The sequence below is a fragment of the Corythoichthys intestinalis genome, chromosome 11 (assembly GCF_030265065.1).
Source record: "Corythoichthys intestinalis isolate RoL2023-P3 chromosome 11, ASM3026506v1, whole genome shotgun sequence".
NCBI classification, from domain to species: Eukaryota; Metazoa; Chordata; class Actinopteri; order Syngnathiformes; family Syngnathidae; genus Corythoichthys; species Corythoichthys intestinalis.
Genome location: NC_080405.1, coordinates 27,093,441 through 27,114,104, shown reverse-complemented (window position 1 = coordinate 27,114,104; position 20,664 = coordinate 27,093,441). Strand labels below are relative to the sequence as shown.

General features: G+C 38.2%; 1 non-coding gene across 1 annotated transcript; it reads left to right on the top strand.

The window, feature by feature from the left end:
* The first annotated feature begins 1,194 nt into the window (after positions 1–1,194).
* Positions 1,195–1,268, top strand: trnat-ugu (transfer RNA threonine (anticodon UGU)). The gene has a single exon. It is a non-coding gene; the product is annotated as a tRNA-Thr (tRNA).
* The last annotated feature ends 19,396 nt before the right edge of the window (positions 1,269–20,664 follow it).

The following is a 20,664-nucleotide window of genomic DNA, read 5'->3' as shown; positions in this document are numbered from 1 at the left end:
ATCAACACCACTATTTGTAATGTAAGTTCATTGTTCATTGTGTTTCTTCATATGTAATGTTTTTTTTTTTTTGTTTGTTTGTTTTTGAGTTTTGCTAAACGCACAAGTGCGTCAACTATCATGACGTAGACATTGAAACAGTTAATTTGGCATAAAACATCTTTAATTTAATTAAAGCAAACTAAAAATAAATGGACAACTGTCTTCGCTTTAACAGTTTGTATTAGAATCAATCACAGCTTTGAGAGCCTACTGTAGGTTGATAAAGCGCTATATAAAAACAAGTCCCTTTCGCATTCCCTCCTAAACCAACGCAGTACAGAAACAAAAACAACAGTCAGTAGTTTCTTCCTCACGTGCCCCCCTGCGGTGCATCAGTAATGGCCCTATTTACAAAACAAAGGCAGTTCTTCGCACCTTTGCCTGGCTGTTAGCCCGTACACTCTGTCCCACAGTGGGCAGTCTTGGTGGTGATCCCGGAATGTCCTAAAAAAGGGACACCCATGGGTCTCCGAGTATTTAGCGGGCAAGTATTCAGTTACCGACTGTACCCTTTGAAAACTTACAGTAATATTTTGTCATTGGTTGTAGTCATTGTCATACAATATAAGGATAGAACACTCAAAGAGAACAGGGTGTCAGAAAACATTACCTTGTGGAATCCCCAAAAGTTATGTTCAATGCTTATCTATCCCACAAATGTTTTTTTTTCCCAGCTTTATTTGTTGCTAGTAAAAAGACATATGTAAACAGCAAAGATCTAACTGTCTTGTAAATAAATGATCCTGGGTTCATTTCCTAGCAGTACTTCTTCGTATTCCTTAACAAGGTCTTCAGAGCATAAATAAGAGGCAAACTCAGAGACACGGCACTTGGCCTCCCCCTTGTCTCTGGAACGTGTCGCAGTTGGGATATGTCAGTCGGCTTAAGTCTCTGCGACGCAGTGGTCAGTAAGTCAGCATAAAACATGATCATGGTTGTTCAAACCCACCTAAGGGCTATCTCCTTACATAGCTTGATTTAATTTTAACGATTTGTCAATGGTGACCCCATTCAACAATTGAACTTTCTGAAATTTTGAAAAATTCCCTCAAGTTCTCTTTCCAAATTAAGTCAAAAGTTCTCAATTTCAATTGTCCTAGCTTCATTTATTGATAGAAAAGGGACACATATGAGTATTTTTCCATTTCTTCAGGTACTGTGGCTTAGCTGGTCAAAGTGCCTGTCTTGTAAACAGTAGACCCTGGGTTCAAATCCCAGCAGTACCTTTTATTCCTTACCAAGGTCTTTCATAACATAAACGAGCAGCAAACTCCAAAGAAATGACGCTTGACATCTCTCTTGTCCCTATGATTTGTCCTTTTCGTTCCATATCCGCGATGTCACCTGTAGTTTTTCCCATTTTCAAAAATTCAAGAATCTATCGTCAAAGTGAGGCAATTATCCTTTGACGCCCAGCCTTGTTTGATGTAAGAAAGAAGGCAAGATTGTTAAAGCTTCAAACTAAAAGTGGGCACTGTGGCTTAGCTGGCAAAGTCCCTGTCTAGTAAACAGGAAATTCTGGGCTCATATCCCAGCAGAGCCTTACTAAATACCTCCGTGTTTCTTTTAAAATGACTTTGGGCAAGAAATCTTACGGATTCAAATTTTCTGTGATGCAGTCAGTCAAATAAAGGGGCTTTAAATACCCTATATGTCTAATGTTATCAACAGATAAACACTCTGCTTTAAAGCTTCAACAAGAAAACACAATGCCTAAAAGCTATTGGAGGAAAACACAAATATAATAAAATCATAAGTACTCGCTGCTTTTAACTGATGCGTGCGTAAGCGCACTGCGCAAAGGACATTTTGCCATGTAGCATATTTTGGCAGAACACCGTTTCAAAATAAGATGTTTGACCTTTAATTGTTTTTTGTTTTTTTTTTTACTATTTATTTACACAAATATGATCTATACACCGTGCAAAACTTTATTGGTGATGAAAATACACCGAAAGTCTGGTGTATTTTTTTTTAATATGTCCTCCATTTTGACCTCATGGAAGTGGCCACCCTATAAACAGGTGATGCCAGCAGCTTCAGAGCATCACTCCAATTTTGAGAGGCGTGAGTTGCTGAAATCACTTCACTTGTATTTTTCTTTTCAGTTAGCTGTCGATTTGTGGTGTTAGATTCCTGTCTTTCTCCACAGCTGTGTCCTTTTTTTACTCCAAAGTACCATGAGTTTGAATTTACCCAAAACCTCTCGACATCCTTTTCACTCATGTTCGCCTTTGTTTTCTGGCCTGAATAGCTTTTGCAATGTTATTCCTCTCAACTCGCACAGCTTTTCTCTTCTGTATGTTTTTTGCTCGTGAACTCACATCCTTCAATAATGAAGGCGAAAGTGTCTCTTTGTAGGCGGTAGCAGAATGTCTCCTTAGAAAGTCAGAGGAAATGGAATTCCGAAAAATCAACTCCTTACTTGGAATTATAAGGAATGTAACGTAGACAACATAAAATAGCATTACAGACTAGGGTTGGTTGTATTTCAAGACGGTGTATCAGGGAACAGTGTCGTCCACCATTTTTAGCAGAAATCACTTGCCTAAGGTTCAACTAATATTTATAATATCCCTTCATGAGTCGTACGGTTGAGATTTTAGACATTTTATAAGTGATAAATCCATCCCATTATTTTGGAAGTAAATTACTTGTAAATTGATCATGAAATATTTTTAACGAATGTCTTCTAGACAGTAAAAAAACAAGCTGACAACAACTGATCTTGAGAAAAGGAGAATTGTAAGTTGATGGCTAACTATGTCTGGGTCAGCAATTGTGTTGCCAAAGGCAGCATAAGTGCAAGACAGAAAGAGGAAATTTGCATGAACTGACTTTCTATTGATGCTTACAACTTCTTTGAGAATGTTGCTGTTATACTTCTTGTTTGTGGCCAAATATCTTAATAGTGATGCGCGATAATACATTTTTCAACCCTAAACTAACCGATAATTTCAAGCCGATAATTCTATAAAAATATATTTGTAAAATTTTAAAGTATACACAAGAGCAAATGTTACTGTGCAAAAATATAATTTAATGCTATTTTTTTCCACATCAAATGTGAACAAGTAGTAAAAATCAACATCTAAACAATGACAGATTATTTTACATTGTGTAATGGTAAGCTTTTGGCAACAATCACTACCTAAATTGCACAAAAATGTCTTTAAAAGTAAGCCATTCCTAACATATATAAGATTACTACTCTGCAAAAACAAACCTCCTTTAAACTAATTGAATTCCCTTGTTTTCAATGTATATCTATTAGAAATAAGTGAAATTATCTGCCAGCGCTTCAAGTAAAATTCACTCAGATTCCTTCAAATAAGAAAAGTAGTTAGTTGAAAATAAGTTTAAAGCCTTATTTTAGCCAATAAATTATTATATTTTATCTTTAAAAAAAATGTCAAAATTGTTCTTTATTCCAGAATAGATATCGTTCAAAAGTATATTTTACAGCAATTCTTTCTTGATATAAGTGAAAAATGACCAATTTTTGAATGCATGGGCTTGAGAACAAATAGTAATATTTACTTCAAATAAGTGGAATAATCTGACACATTCATCTGTTAACTAGAATTTAACACTCGAAACAAGATGGAGAATATTATTTTAATAGATTTAAGAAAAATAATCTGATTAGGACTTTACAAATTTGTGTACTGAATGCATTACTTGCCTCTGCTGTGTGTGGCCCAGGCAGTTCTTGTGAGTGGAGTGTGGTTTGGTGAATGTTGAAATGATCATTTAACCACTGTGCCGTCATGCTAAGCATGCTTACTTGACTGACATCAATTGTCCAAATGTCCGTGGTGAAACTGATGTGTTTTTCACAAAGAATGGTCGCCATATAAGGCAGGTAAGCACGCATCCGAAAATTAGCAGTGGCTCGGTATCTGGTAGCGGGGCTCCAGATGTTGTTAAAGCATGTCCTCCATGGCGATAAACGGCTGGCCACCGAAGGCTATAGACTAAGGTAGTGCCAAAAAATCGATTATTAAATGCATTGCGATTCGACACGTGACGATTCGATTACGATTCATAAATGTTCAAAAACGATGATTTTCCCTAATAACTTTATGACAGCCGCTTGTAGCGGAACGAAATTCAAGATACGTCTGCCGCCTGAACACCTTTAACGGACGCACGCACAACATTATGATAGATGCTGCCGGTTATTGAGAGAGAGACCTACTCCTTTTCAAAAGACTGGAAAATAAATTTGTGTATGAGACAGGCAGGACCCGGCGGTCACGCTTCTGTGCGCAAGTTATTTTTAGAGCAAGAGGGGAAGAGAGGTAGTTCGTTGCTCCTTTTCTTTCAGTTGTCCAGCAGTAGGTTCAAGTCGTGCTAATTGGAAAAAGTCCCTAGTGTCCGTCTATCAGAGGTGAGTACACGAACCCTCTTGTACTGTTTAGCCTTTATTGTTGTTGTTTTCGAGAAATTTGTTTGGCATCTTTATTAATTAGTAATGTACTGTACGATGCATCGATAATCGTGATAACCGTGATCATCGTCAATGCCGTGATCATCGTTCAATAATCTAATTGTATCACCCTGAATCGTAATCGAATCGAATCGGGGGTGCCTAAAATGGAACACCTGTACTATAAACTAGAGATGCCGGGATGCCGATCGATCGGGACCAATCACGTCATTTTCAAAGTATCGGAATCGGCAAAAAAATATCGGCCATGCCTTATATATTTCATCATTAAATCGTTTTCTAATTGTATTTTATGTTACAAACATAATATGTTACACTCATCCAGAGTCTTTAGTTTAGGCTTAAGGTAGGGTTATCAAATTTATCCCGATAACGGCGGTAATTAATTTTTTTTTAAATGTATCACGTTAAAATATTTAACGCAATTAATGCATGTGCTGCACGAGTCGCCCACGCATTGGCGCGCTCAATCTGTAATGGCGCCGTTTTACCTATATAGAGAGATAAAAGGCAGTGTAAAATGAGTAGAGTGAATTTTGGCTGCCTTTGGAACCTTTTTTTAATTGGCTAAAGCCTTACAATCCCTCTCCCTACGATTAGAATTATCATAGGAAGCAATGTGGGGAAGCAAGGTAGTAAATGATCTTTTTCTTAACACCTTATATTATTTCCCAACGCAGAGAAGATATATCAATTGGTAGCACTACGCACAGTCATGGTTCCACTTCCCATCATGCATTTGGGCATGGCTACAGTATCATTTACTGCAAGCTCAACAAATACACTAGATGGCAATATTTAGTCACAATATACAAAGTCTCAAGTCTTTCTCTCCGTGGATCCCTCTCACAGAAAGAATGTTAATAATGTAAATGCCATCTTGAGGATTTTTTGTCATAATAAACAAATACAGTACTTATGTCCTGTATGTTGAATGTATATATTCGTCCGAGTTTTATTCATTTTTTTCTTAATGCATTGCCAAAATGTATATGATCGGGAAAAATTATCGGGAATGATTGGAATTGAATCGGGAGCCAAAAAAAAGCAATCGGATCGGGAAATATCGGGATCGGCAGATACTCAAACTAAAACGATCAGGATCGGATCGGGAGCACAAAAACATGATCGGAACAACCCTACTATAAACTGCATTATTTTTTCATCCAGGGCTTTGGCTCTCGGGTCACTTCGGTTGAAACGTCTCTTTCTGTCAAAACCGTCTCTGATCGTCACAAGCCCCGTAGTTTTCCATTTGTTTAAGGCTCACTAGCGGCAGCCTCGTATTCGTTTCACAAACCTTTGTTATGCAGGTTTAAATGGCTATCAGGTTAGTGGTGTTAAATGAGGACGCTTTCTTTCCGCCTCATGGAACTTCCGCAGTGCATGTTTTGCAGATGGAGAGAGCGGTATTTGTTTCACACATGGAAAGGTAAACCCACACTGGTGACGGGGCCGCCATGATATCTACTGCTTCAAGCATGTCGTGTGACGCGAGAGGGGTTTTAGAGGGAGGAGGGGTTGAGGCGGCGGTGCAGAATTGGACAAACATGCGTCGATTGCACACATTTGGAAGCTAAATCAAGTATATATAAATATCGGATTTCATTATTGGTCAATTTTTTTTTATTTTTATCTGGATTATCTGTGGGACGTCATAATTGCCATCATCGGCCGATAATTATCGGTAACCGATATTATCGTACGTCTTTAGTATCTAATAAATGTCCGATTCACTTTGTGTGTATTTTATGTGAACTGGTTGTAGCTTTCACTCTTTCCAAAAGAAGTGGAAAAGTGAGGCAAATGTGTATATTTTTCCTGAGGACTGAAAATATTTGTGTTTGACATCAAAAGAGAAATATAATAGGAGCAGTCCTAATTTAGCTTTTGTTTGTATGTTGTTGTTGTTGTTTTAATAATAGTGTGTTTTAGGTGAACAAAAGTATCGTAAAAGATAAGTTTGTTATTTTATAGCAAGTCAGATATGGAAGGGATCCTAACTGTTGGCACCAAAAAAAGTCTTATTCGGCGAGAACAATTACATTCTTTAGACGTCACCCTCAAATATCTCTGAGTAGCTTTCTTTCACAGTCCTCATTAATGCAAAACACATCATTGGGGAAATCAACTTTGGTAATCTAAAAGCTTGCTGAATTTTCTTCCAGATCCCCAAGGTAGTATTACTGCATTTCAGCAGCCTTTTTGTAATAAAGTGATAAGAAAATGACTCTTAAACCTTGGTGGAGGTCTGTGCGCTACTGAATATCATTCGTTATTATTGCCATATTCATGCACCCTCTGCCCACAGCGCCAATAAAAATGAAGAAGAAAAAACAAAATGCATCAATCCTAATGCATATGCTATAGGTATTGCCATTGTTTCAAATGTGACACCACCAGTATCACATAGCACAATAACCCATCTGTAGCCAAGGACTGAACGCTCCCTGAGGCAGGTTGACCTGTGAACTCCCTTGGAAGAATTTAAAATTGCACTGAATTCAATGACATTTGAGAGGCCAGGAGGACTACCTTCAGGGACGAAATATGACAGGCACAGAAAGACCAATTTGGTAGCGAATTAGGACGTCGGAGAATGTGACGATCAAGGAGGGAGACAGAGAGAACTAATGGGAATGTAATATCCGGCTGATCAATCTTGTGGCTGTCAGGTGCTCAGTCATCTGAAACCGTAAGAGACAGAGCAAAGACAGCTTCTTCTCCCACCTGATGCTAATTATGGACACATATAATGAACCTATAATCAGTTTAAATGAATGCTATCGCTGATATTTGTTCGTGGTAAGTACTTCTATGTACCAGTAAAAAAAAAATTTCAGACTGGAACCAATACCGTTACCAAGTTGTGGGTGGTCACTCGGGCTATGGCACCAATTCTGATTTAAATCAAACACAATTGAAAGGATTACATTGAAAAAAAATGTTATATTTAAAAATATATTTCAGAAACATGCAAAATGTTTGGAAACGGCTCGCTTCAGTGAAGAATAGTATTCATTTCTAAACAATTTGTATGGTTAGAGCACAAGAATTATCAGACATGTATACTGCACCTACAACAAATACACAGATACAAACACTGAAATGAACTAAACATTTCTTAATGTGGAGTAATACAATGCCATTTTACTCTCAGTATTAACATTCCCAAACAGGCATGCATACATATCAGCATACAGCTCACATCCTTGAGCATAAAGGTTGGGTCTGCCCTAAGGGAGAGACAGATCTTTAATAGCCAGGCAGCATGAGAAGGAGAGTTCAACATTGAAATCTGCTATGGGAGCTTGGGAATCGAATGTAATACCTAAATAATGTACACCATCACTTTTGTTTCAGCGGAACCATTGTCTCACTTAACAAAACTTGATTTACCAGTATAAACATGTAAACATCCAGATGTTTTAATTTTTTCAAAGAATAGAATGTTTGAACATATTTAGGAATTGCCCTTTTATTTGCTGCTAAAACATATGTTGTATTATGCATGTAAGAATTAGATTCTTCAATTTTTTTAAATAAGCATGGCCTAGCTTTTCACAAGGCAGCATTTACTTGATGCTTCTCACAAAAAATATGGGATTTGCATACTTGTAGTTTTGCTTCTCTGAGCAGGATAAAAGGGATAAAGAAATAGATGGATAATGTAAATTTCTTCTCCATTAAAATTTGCTGTAAATAGTGTGGGCTGAACAATTTGATCCACGATGTTTGACAATTAGGTCAAAGTCGAGTCATTTTTGCATTCGACTGCTCTCAACTCTACAGTGGTTCAAATAAGTATTTAGTCAACCACTAATTGTGCAACTTCTCCCACTTGAAAATATTAGAGAGGCCTGTAATTGTTAACATTGGTAAACCTCAATCATGAGAGACAGAATGTTGGGGAAAAAAACTGAAAATCACATTGTTTGATTTTTAAAGAATTTATTTGCAAATCATGGTGGAAAATAAGTATTTGGTCAATACCAAAAGTTCATCTCAATACGTTGGCAATAACAGTGGCCAAACTTTTTCTGTAACTCTTCACAAGCTTTTCACACACTGTTGCTGGTATTTTGGCCCATTCCTCCATGCAGATCTCCTCTAGAGAAGTGATGTTTTGGGGCTGTCGTTGGGCAACACAGACTTTCAACTCCCTCCAAAGATGTTCTATGGGGCTGAGATCTGGAGACTGACTAGGCCACTCCAGGACATTGAAATGCTTCTTACGAAGCCACTCCTTTGTTGGCCTGGCTGTGTGTTTGGGATCATTGTCATGCTGAAAGACCCAGCCACGTCTCATCTTCAATACCTTTACTGATGAAAGGAGATTTTCACTCAAAATCTCTCAATACATGGCCCCATTCATTCTTTCCTTTACACAGATCAGTTGTCCTGGTCCCTTTGCAGAAAAACAGCCCCAAAGCATGATGTTTCCACCCCAATGCTTCACAGTGGGTATGGTGTTCTTCGGATGCAATTCAGTATTCTTTTTCCTCTAAACATGTTTCTACCAAAAAGTTCCATTTTGGTTTCATCTGACCATAACACATTCTCCCAGTCCTCTTCTAGATCATCCAAATGCTCTCTAGCGAACCGCAGACGGGCCTGGACGTGTACTTTCTTCAGCCTGGGGACACGTCTGGCAGTGCGGGATTTGAGTCCCTGGCGGCGCATTGTGTTACTAATAGAAGCTTTTGTTACTGTGGTCCCAGCTCTCTCAAGGTCATTCAATAGGTCCCCCCGTGTGGTTCTGGGATTCTTGCTCACCGTTCTTGTTATCATTTCGATGCCACGGGGTGAGATCTTGCATGGAGCCCCAGATCGAGGGAGATTATCAGTGGTCTTGTATGTCTTCCATTTTCTAATAATTGCTCCCACAGTTGATTTCTTTACAACAAGCGTTTTACCTATTGCAGATTTAGTCCTCCCAGCCTGGTGCAGGTGTACAATTTTGTCTCCGGTGTCCTTCGACAGCTCTTTGATCTTTGAGTTTGGAGTGTGACTGACTGAGGTTGTGGACAGGTGTCTTTTATACCAATAATGAGTTGAAACAGGTACCATTAATACAGGTAATGAGTGGAGCCTCGTTAGAACTCGTTAGAAGAATTTAGACCTCTTTGACAGCCAGAAATCTTGCTTGTTTGTTGGTGACCAAATACTTATTTTCCACTCTAATTTGGAAGTAAATTCTTTAAAAGTCAAACAATGTGATTTTCTATGTCATGGTTTTTTTTCCACATTCTGTCTCTCATGGTTGAGGTTTACCCATGTTGAAAATTACAGGCCTCTCTAATGTTTTTAAGTAGGAGAACTTTTGGTGGTTGACCAAATACTTTGCCCCACTGCATGTGGTAATTTTTACATTTCTACATACAGTCTCCTCTGACATTTTGTCTGGAGTAATGTGCACAATTAGTCTTTATCTAATTAATTAGAGTGCTCCATTTGGCTAACGGAACTCCTTTTTGTTTTGTTTGATGTGTTAGCACATATTTTACCAGTATAGGACCAAGTTTTCAGCTCAGTAGATTAATAGTCTTTTGAGCATGTCTAAATGTTGACGTTTTAACAGCAGCACCTGACAAGACATCAATCAGATTCTGATGTTCTTGTTTTCCTTTTTTGTTTACGCTCTCTACTGTTCTTTGTTACCCTTCTGTCTTTCTCTTTTCAGTTGTCTCTTGAGTCATTTTGTTCCGTATATTCAGAGAAAGAATGTGCACTTACATAATGTCGTCTCTCACACAATACACACTGTCACAAAACTGCCATTTGCAATTAGCAACAGTTGTCCAAGGGCACCATTCAAGCTAGCTCACAAAACTGTCATTAGCAATTAGCAACAGTTGTCCAGGGGCACCATTCAAGCTAGCATAGCCTAGCATAGCATGAATAACGGAGGAGTAGCAATATTAATTATTGTCCTCCCCAGTGAGAAGAACTACAGCAAGACGAACCAAGATAGGTGTGAACTTGAGACCCCCCTCCAAGTAGCTTAAAAAAATAATAAAGTGTCATTATGAATATGAACAGAAACACCTCCATTTGTCTCTTTCCACAGAAATACCTCACAGACACACAACCACCCACATTCACAGTATGATTAGGCTTTTAGTTAGTATTCATCATTGTTATCTACTGTATGTATGAGTGTGTTTTTTTCACTGTAAATAATATGAAAAGAAAATACAAATCAAAAATATTTCCGCCAAGGCCATGAAAGGCTTTGTTTGGCACTGTATTGCTAATAGGATGCTAATCCAGAATCCACATCAGATTCAATCATTTAAACAAGTTGGAAGTAAATGAATCAAATATAGTTCAAATCAACATAAAATAGGGGCACGTGTGTGTGTAGGTGTGTGTGTCTTTGTGTAAGAGAAAGAGAGAGAGTTTTTGAAGTGTCGTGTCTGTGATAACTAAACTTCCACTGCTTTTCCCAAGATATAGGGATTTTTAAAAGAAGCTCTTTGAAACCTATTTTAGATGGAACGAACGTCTCAGAGATGTCTTCAGGGGACTGTGAACTTTGCATTTGTTTGCCGTACAGATACACGGTAAGAAGGAGAAAAAAATGAGCCAACATTTCTGTCAGTGGTAATATTGTTATTCTCATATCTGATCTGATTTTTTTTTTTTTTTTTTTTTTTTTAAGATTAGACCCGGTTCATTTAAATGAAAATCTGTATTTGCATGAAACTGTTGTTTTAAAAAAAAAAAAAAAGTAAAGACAAGGATTGGTACTGCTCATGCATACTTGTTAGATTTTATTACAATCTCCATCAGACAGTTTCATCAGACGAATGAAAAAATCTCACATAAAAACCATGCTTGATGCTGGCACGAGACTTGCATGGTTTCATTGCTGTAAATGGTAGCACATACTGCACGTGCAAAATCGTTGGATCTAATGAAAGATGAACCCTTTAGATCAGTGATTTTCAACCAGTGTGCCGTGGCACCAGGGGTCGCGTTAACCGGAAATTTTCCGTCGTTGACCGGTTTTTTAAAACGGTGACGGAAAAAACTGAAGTCCGTCAGTCATTTTGACAGGTTGCAATTCACACCCCAGACCACAGGGTGGCACATTGATTAGCTATTGTCTCTCTTAATGCATGACGTTGTTGGCTATTCTGTCAGAATATTGTAGTGTAACCGGGGTCTGGCGGTGTAGGTTCACTATCCCGATCCCCTCACTATCCATTCGCGGGATAGTGAACCTACAGCGGCGGCACCGTGATTGACACATCAACGCGAGGTTCTTATTGGTGCACCCGGTGTGCCAGCGCGTGATCCTTATGTCTTCCTTCCCCTTCCGTTTCCGCCTGTTTACCATTGAAGTCAATGGCGGTGGAATCGAAGTTGGAAGGTCTTTATACAAGATCCCGGGAATGTTATTTTGATGTAGGCGGGTGGAGAACCAAGCCAAGGCCTCCATGCTTCGTACCATGTCGATTTCCAAACCATGGGTGCTCGTACTCGTCATAAGGAGATGGACAAAACTGACAGCTCCTGCAGTCATGCCCCCGCTGTTATGGAAGGTAATGTGCTCTAAAAATACGAAACCTAAAATCTGGCGCATGAAACGACTTGTTGCCTTTGCTATTGATATTACGATGATGATTGTAATTACGAAGTTTAATCATTTTTACAACAACTAGCTTCTGCTACTGCTGCTAGCCGCCTGTTGCTAATCGTGTTTGAATGCACCGCATATATCCAAGTGTTACAAGTTTTTATTCGTTTGTTTACAGCTGGGAAATGCTGTTATAAAGGAGAAGACAACTTGACTTGTACGTTGATGGACATATATCGAACATATATAGTTTGCGTTCCACAATGATGATGACAGCTCGACTCCCGGGAGAGGCCGAGAGAGGCAGGAATTGTGACAGAAGGTGGTTCGCCGAGATCGCCGTGATCCAACTACGAACTTGTGAACGGTAGCATTTTTAAATATATGCTATTGGAGCTGGAATTACCGAAGAGGAGAGCGATATGGACTGCTGTAATTCGACAAGAAATCGGGGCACCAAACAATCACCACAGACTATGTAGTAGTCATTTTATATCTGGTAAGATGCATTTAATATATATTTAGAAGATTTTGGGCTGACAACCACAATTAAGATCATTGTGTGACGTTGGTGATTGGGGTCTATATGGTTGCCTCTTTTTCTTTGGGAGTGGAGTTGTTTTGTTGGTGTTGTTGGCGGTAAGCAGAGTAAAAAGAGGGAGAAAAATACAACTTCAGTGTCTAATTTTTCGCCGCCAAGCAAGCGTTACAAAATTAAAAATGAATGAAAACTAAATACTATTGAATATGTCATCATTATCATTTTAAAAATTTCAGTGACTGGTAAAAATAGATTATGACCGGATTTTTATGACCCTGTCAGTCAAAATGACAGACAACGAAAATGTCTAGCGCAACCTCTGCGTGGCACACTAGTGTGCTGTGAGGGATCGTCAGGTATGCCACGAGAAATTTTCCAATGCCACTTTTTATTTTAATTTTTTTATTTATTTTATTTTATTTTTTTATGTCGTTGGGCGGAGTTGCATTAGGAAGGAAGGAGTAGGTAGAAAGTTCTCGGTCGTGTGCAAGTGAGCAAGGTATTGCTTATGTAGCGTTCAAGAACTGCTCGGATTTCTTGCCATCAGCCACCTCGCTGCCGCAACAATGTGGACCCCAGCACATCTACTGTACATCATTTGATTAGACTCGTCAAGTGTCTATATACACGAAAGTTTCCTATCTATTTTATCCACATGTGACAACCGTCTGTCCTCCCCATGTTTTATTCCAACACATTGTCGAGGACGGCAAGGTAGCTGATGGTTACAAATCCGAGCAGTTCTTGAACGCTAACCAACAGCGCCATGGTGCCAAACAAGCTTAAAAGTCATCTACAAACTAAATACACGTCCCCTCAAAAGTCGATGGACTATTTTGTTCGCCTTTGTGAAAAGAGAAAAACAGGCAAAACATTTTTTTGAAAAACTACAAAGGTAAATGAGAAAGTCCTCAAAGCCAGTCAGCTTGTAGATGAACTTGTTGCTAAATCCAAAATGTCCCACACTGCCTGCAAAGCCATTGTCAGCGAGATACTCGGCACAGATGCGGTTAAAGACATTGCTAAAGTCCCCTTGTCTGATAATTTGGAGCTTTTCAAGCCTAACTGCTTTGAAAAATACAAATAGAGATAGACTGACAGCTGGTGAAGAAGATTTCTGCCAGGATATCGGCTTTGTGTTCATCTAAACAGGCTCAAGTTTCAGACTGAGTAAGTATAAATACTGAGAAATTATTTTATAATTAAATACATTGTGGAGAAAGTAATTTTGGAACATTTTTGGTTTGTGGTGTGCCGCGAGACTTTTTCCAATGTAAAAAAACGTGCCGTGACTCAGAAAAGGTTGAAAAACACTGCTTTAGATGGCACTCATTGAGCTCATTGGTTGCAATTGGCGGTTCTAGATGTCCAATATATTTTGACTGGCAGTGATAGCTCACGTTCTGTAAAATAAGCTTTCACAGCCAGTCCTCTAAATTTAAATGGATTGGGCGTCTACTGTTGTCAGTGGCAAGCAATGAGTTCAAAATTTAAAAAAAAAAAAAAAAAATGTTTAAAAAAGTAAAAATGTAAGAGTTTTATTAGGGCCATAACCAGTGTGTGTTTATGTTTTTATTCATTTAATTGTATTAATTTAGATTTTATTACTATCCTAACAATTCATCATTTCATTTATTCATAGAAATATATCCTGCACATACACGTTTTTTTTTTTTTTTGTTTTTTCTTTTAACCAAGAATCGAGACCATTTTACATCCATATCTATAAAGAATTCAGTGATTTAACTATTTATTCACAAGAAGTTGCTATTTTGGGCAAAAACTTGCTATCTTATGTTAAATATTGCTATTTATACTGAAAATATAGGTGATTATCTCTGGATTTGGTGATTTTTGTGCATCTGGTGTAAAGTCTGAGAATTTTATAGCCATTTTAAGTTTTGTTATACTTAAATAAAAAATAGTCAATCTGGGATTTTATAAGACTTATAAGACTTTTATAGGATTTATAACGACTTTGAATTTTTTTATGCTCCTACTCATGAAGACCCATATATGGTTAAGGTAAGTGCCTTTTTTGGTTTTAGATCGGTAGCAGCTTTGGTTTTGAAAATATTTGAATTTGAAGTTTTTGATAATAGGCCCCCTACGGATCGGCCCTGCGCCTCGTGTCATGTCAGTTCTAAGTCTATGATACTGAATAAGAAGTACAAAAATGCAATGATATTTAACAATAATTTTAAAAATAATATACTTTAATTTTTGGACGAAATGGTGCACCTGACTTTAAGCTGCACACACCAAATTTTACATATATATATATATATATATATATATATATATATATATATATATATATATATATATATATACCACATTAGGCTAAAAGATGTAGATTGCAAAGCTTGGGGAATCTTATAGTCCAAAAAATTATAGTAATTGAGACCTGCGATTCACGTATGTGTACAAGACATTTTCGACTTTTTCCTCTTCAGGGTCATGTAGGCTACATTTGTACAGAAATTGTTAATATTGTGTCCTACGTGATCGAAAATTGGTTGGCAATTTATGTGGATGCCAGGTCTTTATGAGGTTGAGTACAAATATCTTTAATTATCAAAACTAGTTTCCCTATAAAGGGTTAAGAGGTATGCACTGCGACTTCAAAAAGGAATAAGTCTGAGATTTGCTTAAAGTTCTGCTCTCTTTCTTGCAGAGGAGAGAAGGTTAATAGAGGAAGAGGAGGATCGGAGGCTGTGGGTTGGAAGGCAGTGAAATAGTAAGGTGTGGTGTCGTCTGCAGAGGTGGGTAGCGTAGCGAAAAATTTTACTCAAGTAAGAATAGCATTACTTCAAAATAATATTACTCAAGTAAAAGTAAAAGTAGTCGTCTAAAAAATGTACTCAAGTACAAGTAAAAAAGTTTGGTGAAAAGAATACTCAAGTAATGAGTAACATTGTGAGTAACTGCTTATAGTCTTTGTTGGATTTTTTTTTGAAACAATGGAACTTTTTTCCCGAGTACAAATCTATATCTATATGGACTGTTTTTATAATGATACTGTACACTAACCTATTTCATATCTATATGGACTGTTTTTATAATTATACTGTACACTAACCTATTTCATAACTACATCAGGCCAATAAAAGAAAAAAAATTCATTGAATTCCGACAAGAGGAAAAAAATTACATGAATGAAGCATTATTCATCCAAAGAGCATCAGTGCCCTCTAGTGGAGAAAATAGTTCTTAGTTTGAATAGCGAAGAGTTCCTTCCTAATTACTATTTTGAAATTAAAAGGATCATACCTCCGGTTTTCCGTGGTCGATCGGTGCCAAATAAAAACTGGGAGAGCGGTTCAAATACACGCTTTTGAGTCATATCGAGGGCAGCGCTCTATATCTAATGCTTCTACTTGATGAAGCATGATGATACCATGATTGAACTGGCTGGCGTGAAGAATGGTATAATGGAGTCATGTGAGAATTGTTGCAACGTCTAATTGGTGAAATCGGTAGAGCTACCCCGGAAATTGATGAAATTATATTTTGAACCATATTAGAGCAAGTTTACCTCCAAACTATTATTATAATTAATTTTAGAGTTATGACTTTGTCAAATTTAGCTTCTGCTTCAAGTTCTGTACTACTGGGAAGATCACATTCTCTGAAGAGTTGTCAGGAGTCTGACGATCAATCAAATTAGTTTGTGTCTGTGTGTGTTTGTGTGCGTTGATATCTGCACTGAATTAGTTAAATGGTCCAATCCATCTTCATTGAGTGATAGCGGGGCGAGAGTTGGACCACCCTTTATCAGCCATGTACACGTCCATCTTTCCCTGTCAACGAGAGTGATCGGTTTAGAGACATGCTGAGGATGAACGCCAGCTTAATTTACCTTGTCCAGGTGGGCCATTTCTCATGTGACTATAGTGTGTCAGCCAGTATCTCTGCACTTGTGGTGCTATACAAACACAACAAGTAATTATACCAAAAAATTAAGAATATTTAGAAAAATCTATCGTAGAATAGTAGGGGAATAATTAATTTGTGGAATCATAGGTGTAAAAGACACTGTACAGTAAATAGGCTTGAATCCAACCACAGTGTGAAATTACTGTGACTGACATTAAAACAGAAATGTGGTAGACGGGATATTGAACACCGATGTGACAATACAGCCAATACCACAAGAGACGTCAATATTCTTCATGTGAGCAGACATCCAAGATGCACCTTGACTCTTTTCTCTCCCTGACTCCCTTGTGGTTATCTCTGCCCCCGCATTCATCCTTGCATCCCTCTCAAAGCCTTCCATGATGCTCTTGCTCCTTCCCGCCCACCTACAGTCTAGTCTACCTTGCCATCTTTTGCTATTTTTCTGCTCAGGTTGGATAATAAAATATGGTCCTACTTATCTGTCTAAGAAACACATTGACACGTTCTCAGCAGAACATGCACACACACACGCACGCATATACACACACCTTTCTTTCATGTCTTCAGTCCCACCATGATCATTAATATGAATACACTTCTCATTATTACTCGATAAAAGCACACGTTGAGAGACCCTGGTCTGCCGCTCAAAAAGCGAGCTTCACACAATAACAGGTTTACATAACACACAGATAAGTGCTTTTTGCATTCTTAAGAAGAAGATAACAATAACTAGAAAACAATCAAAGGATTGTTTTAAAGCGGAACCAAAAGTAAGATGTCAGACCTTGGTCATTTTTAATGTGCATATATTTTCTTTATCTGTATTGTTGAATAATGTGTTATGTGTTATAGAATAATCAGTTACATGACCTTTAAACAACTCTTATATCCTTTTGAGCATGATCGCAAGCCTTCTTGGCGCAGTCAAGTCTTTATATGATTCTTTCAGTCATGTAATTTTGAATCCGTCAAACAATACCCTTTCATCCATACAATGCACCGAAGTACAAAGTGGGAATATACATAATTAGAACAAGCAGCTGTGATGCGCACACTAACAGTCAATCCAAAGCATGAGAATGGGTGCAATATGATTAGGCAAATACAGTACGTACTGTAATCCAATACGATTTAATTTTATGCGATCAAGCCAAAGAGAGAGAAAAAAAGATTTTTCTGTCCTTTTATATCCCAAGACTGAATAACGTCTGCTATTCTATTACCACTATTATAACACATGCTTTTCGATGCTTGTATTTAAACTGAAGGTTGAATATCCAAGGAGAAGATAAGCTCCGCCTCCCATTTCGTTCCAGCTTGGCTGTCACATACATACGGTTTTAAGAAATAAACAAATACAATGCAATTCAGTGCAATGGCAGAGCGCTGGGACAGTTTTGTTCAGATTCTGACCATGATGTCACCATTGCACTTTCACTTGACGCGTTTAAGTGTGTTTTAAATATGTAAAATTTTTATAGTTAGGGCCCGAGCACTAAGCGTGCGAAGGCCCTATGTTTCTGCAAAGGACTTTTTTTTTTTTCGGCAAATGAAAACGGCCAATTTGGAGGCTTGAACATGCTCAAAACTCACCAAAATTTGCACATTCATACAGCAAAATCTTTTGCAACGTTGCAAAATAATTCAACAAAACGGCTCAGTGGTGCCCCCTTGAAATTTTAAAATTGGCCTATAACATTAGGGTTTGTCAGCGTAGAGTGATGAAATTTGGGGAGTCTAAACCTTGTCCAAAACTGCTCCAAAAAAAGCATTACCACCATATTCCAAACCGAACAGGAAATCGGTTATTTTGGATCGAATGTGAAATTTTTATCGATTTACAGGGTGCACAGTTGAGACCTTTTCTCCGGGGGAGTTAGTTTGATCGTCTTCAAAATTGGTGAGACTGTTCAGGCGACATAAGAGAAGTTTTTAAAATGGTGCGTTTTCATTCATGGGTCGGACCTGGGCGTGGTGCCAAAGTCGGCCATTTTTTCGGCAAAATGACAAATTCAGTAAATGACTAATAGCTCCTTGACACAACGTTCAATCTTTTTCATATCTGGCATGTATGTGCGGTATCCCACCCTTAACACGAGTGCATTGAAATATTACCCATTAGGCCAAGCGCCCCCAGTGGGAACAGGAAATGCCTTTTTTTACGAGACAGGCTCCTCCTCCAAGGGAAAAAAAATCTATTGACCTTAAACCTGCATCAGGGGAGCCTTAAGACATGTGTTCAGGTGCCTGATGAAAAATATTGTGGTTTGGTTGAAGCAGAAGCATCCAACAGGAAAGTGACAATGAATGTCAACATTTTGTCTCGCCAAAAATTTTGAACAGTCATAACTCGGCAGATGTACAACATATCTGCACCAAACTTCCCGTGCTTGTTGAGAATCGTACTCTGACGGGTCCTGTAGGGGTCATTTGCATCAACCCTACAGTGCCAACAAGTGGTGACAGAAAGCAGTTTTAAAAAAGGCCTCTCCTAAGGTTTTTTCAACATAGATAGAGCAATGAAATTTGGGGAGTCGATACCTTATGCAAAACTGCTCCAAAAAGTGTCTTGCACCCATATTCCAAATCTAACCGGAAATCGGGTATTTTGGATCGAATGTGAAATTTTTATCGATTTATAGTACAGTTTATATTTGGAGGCCTGAACATGCACGAAAACTGACCAAATTTTGCACGTACATGCGGCTTTGCGTAAATTTCGATAATCTTGCAACATTACGAAGAACCGTAACAAAATGGCTCAGTGGCGCCCCCTTGAATTGAGGCAAGTTTCAAGCAAGTTAGGTTCTTATGAGATTACAAGAGGGGCACAATCTGCCACAACCCTGACCTGCATGCCGTCCGAGTTTGCATGACGTCCGAGTTGCGCCAAACTGCGAGGGCCCGTTCAGTCCTGCTTGCAGGTCAAGTTTCTTTTGTTGAACTGTTTTAGCCTATCAGGTGTACAAGAAAATGCTCCTATATGCGGTTTCTTCTAAAAAAAAAAAAAAAAAAAAAAAAAAAAAGAGTAGTTAAGATGTTCCAAAATTCCAATGTAAATTATATTTTAAAGACCTCTTCAAATCTCATTTGAGAGCGACAGAACACAGCTCAAGTTGCGGTGAAGAATGTGAGCAAACATGAAAACGAGAATAGATTGAAAATGAATTCCAGAAATAAACACGGAATGGAATGCTGATGAAAATGGTCAGATGAAATTATAGAAAATAAGAGGTCACAAAGAACCTAACTGGCACAAAAACCACGGGGCAGTGCTCTGACAAATGGCTTCTATTGCAGCCTACCAGCACCGTTGTGTGATACAGGCCATTTATCAACATGGGTGCTGGAATGGTCATAGCGGGGGCTTCCGACTAAGCTCATTAGATAACAGACATTAGCGATATGATCATTCATATAACTGGGATGGGTCTTTTTTTTTTTTTTTTTTTTTTTTTTTTTTACCAAATTTTGTGCTTTGCTGGTTCCTCTCTGTAAGGACCAAGACAATGATAGGATTTTCTTCGTGGTTTAGCAGATTACTATGCTATGTACTGAATGTGAATATTTATGCATATACAGTGCGGAAAATAAGTATTTGAACACCCTGTTATTTTGCAAGTTCTCCCACTTGCAAATGATGGGCGGGTTTTATAATTTTCATGGTAGCTGCTTGTCCACCGTGAGAGACAATCCAAAATAAATAATAATCCAGAAATCACAGTGTAGGATTTTTTTTAACAATTTATTTGTATCATGCTGCTGCAAATAAGTATTTTAACACCTGAGAAAATCAATGTTTAATATTTGGTGCAGTAGCCTTTGTTTACAAATACATAGGTCAAATGTCTTCTGTAACTTTTCACCAGGTTTGCACACACTGCAGCAGGGATTTTGCACCACTGCTCCACACAGATCTTCTCTAGATCAATCAGGTTTCTGGACTGTCACGGAGAAACACAGATTTGGAGGTTCCTCCAAAGTTGTTCTATTGGGCTTAGGACAAGAGATTGGCTAGGCCCTTCCAGAATCTTCATATGCTTTTTATAAGGCCAGTCCTTGGTTATTCTGGCTGTCTGCTTCGGGCCATTGTCATGTTAGAAGACCCAGTCATGACCCATTTTCAATGCTCTAACT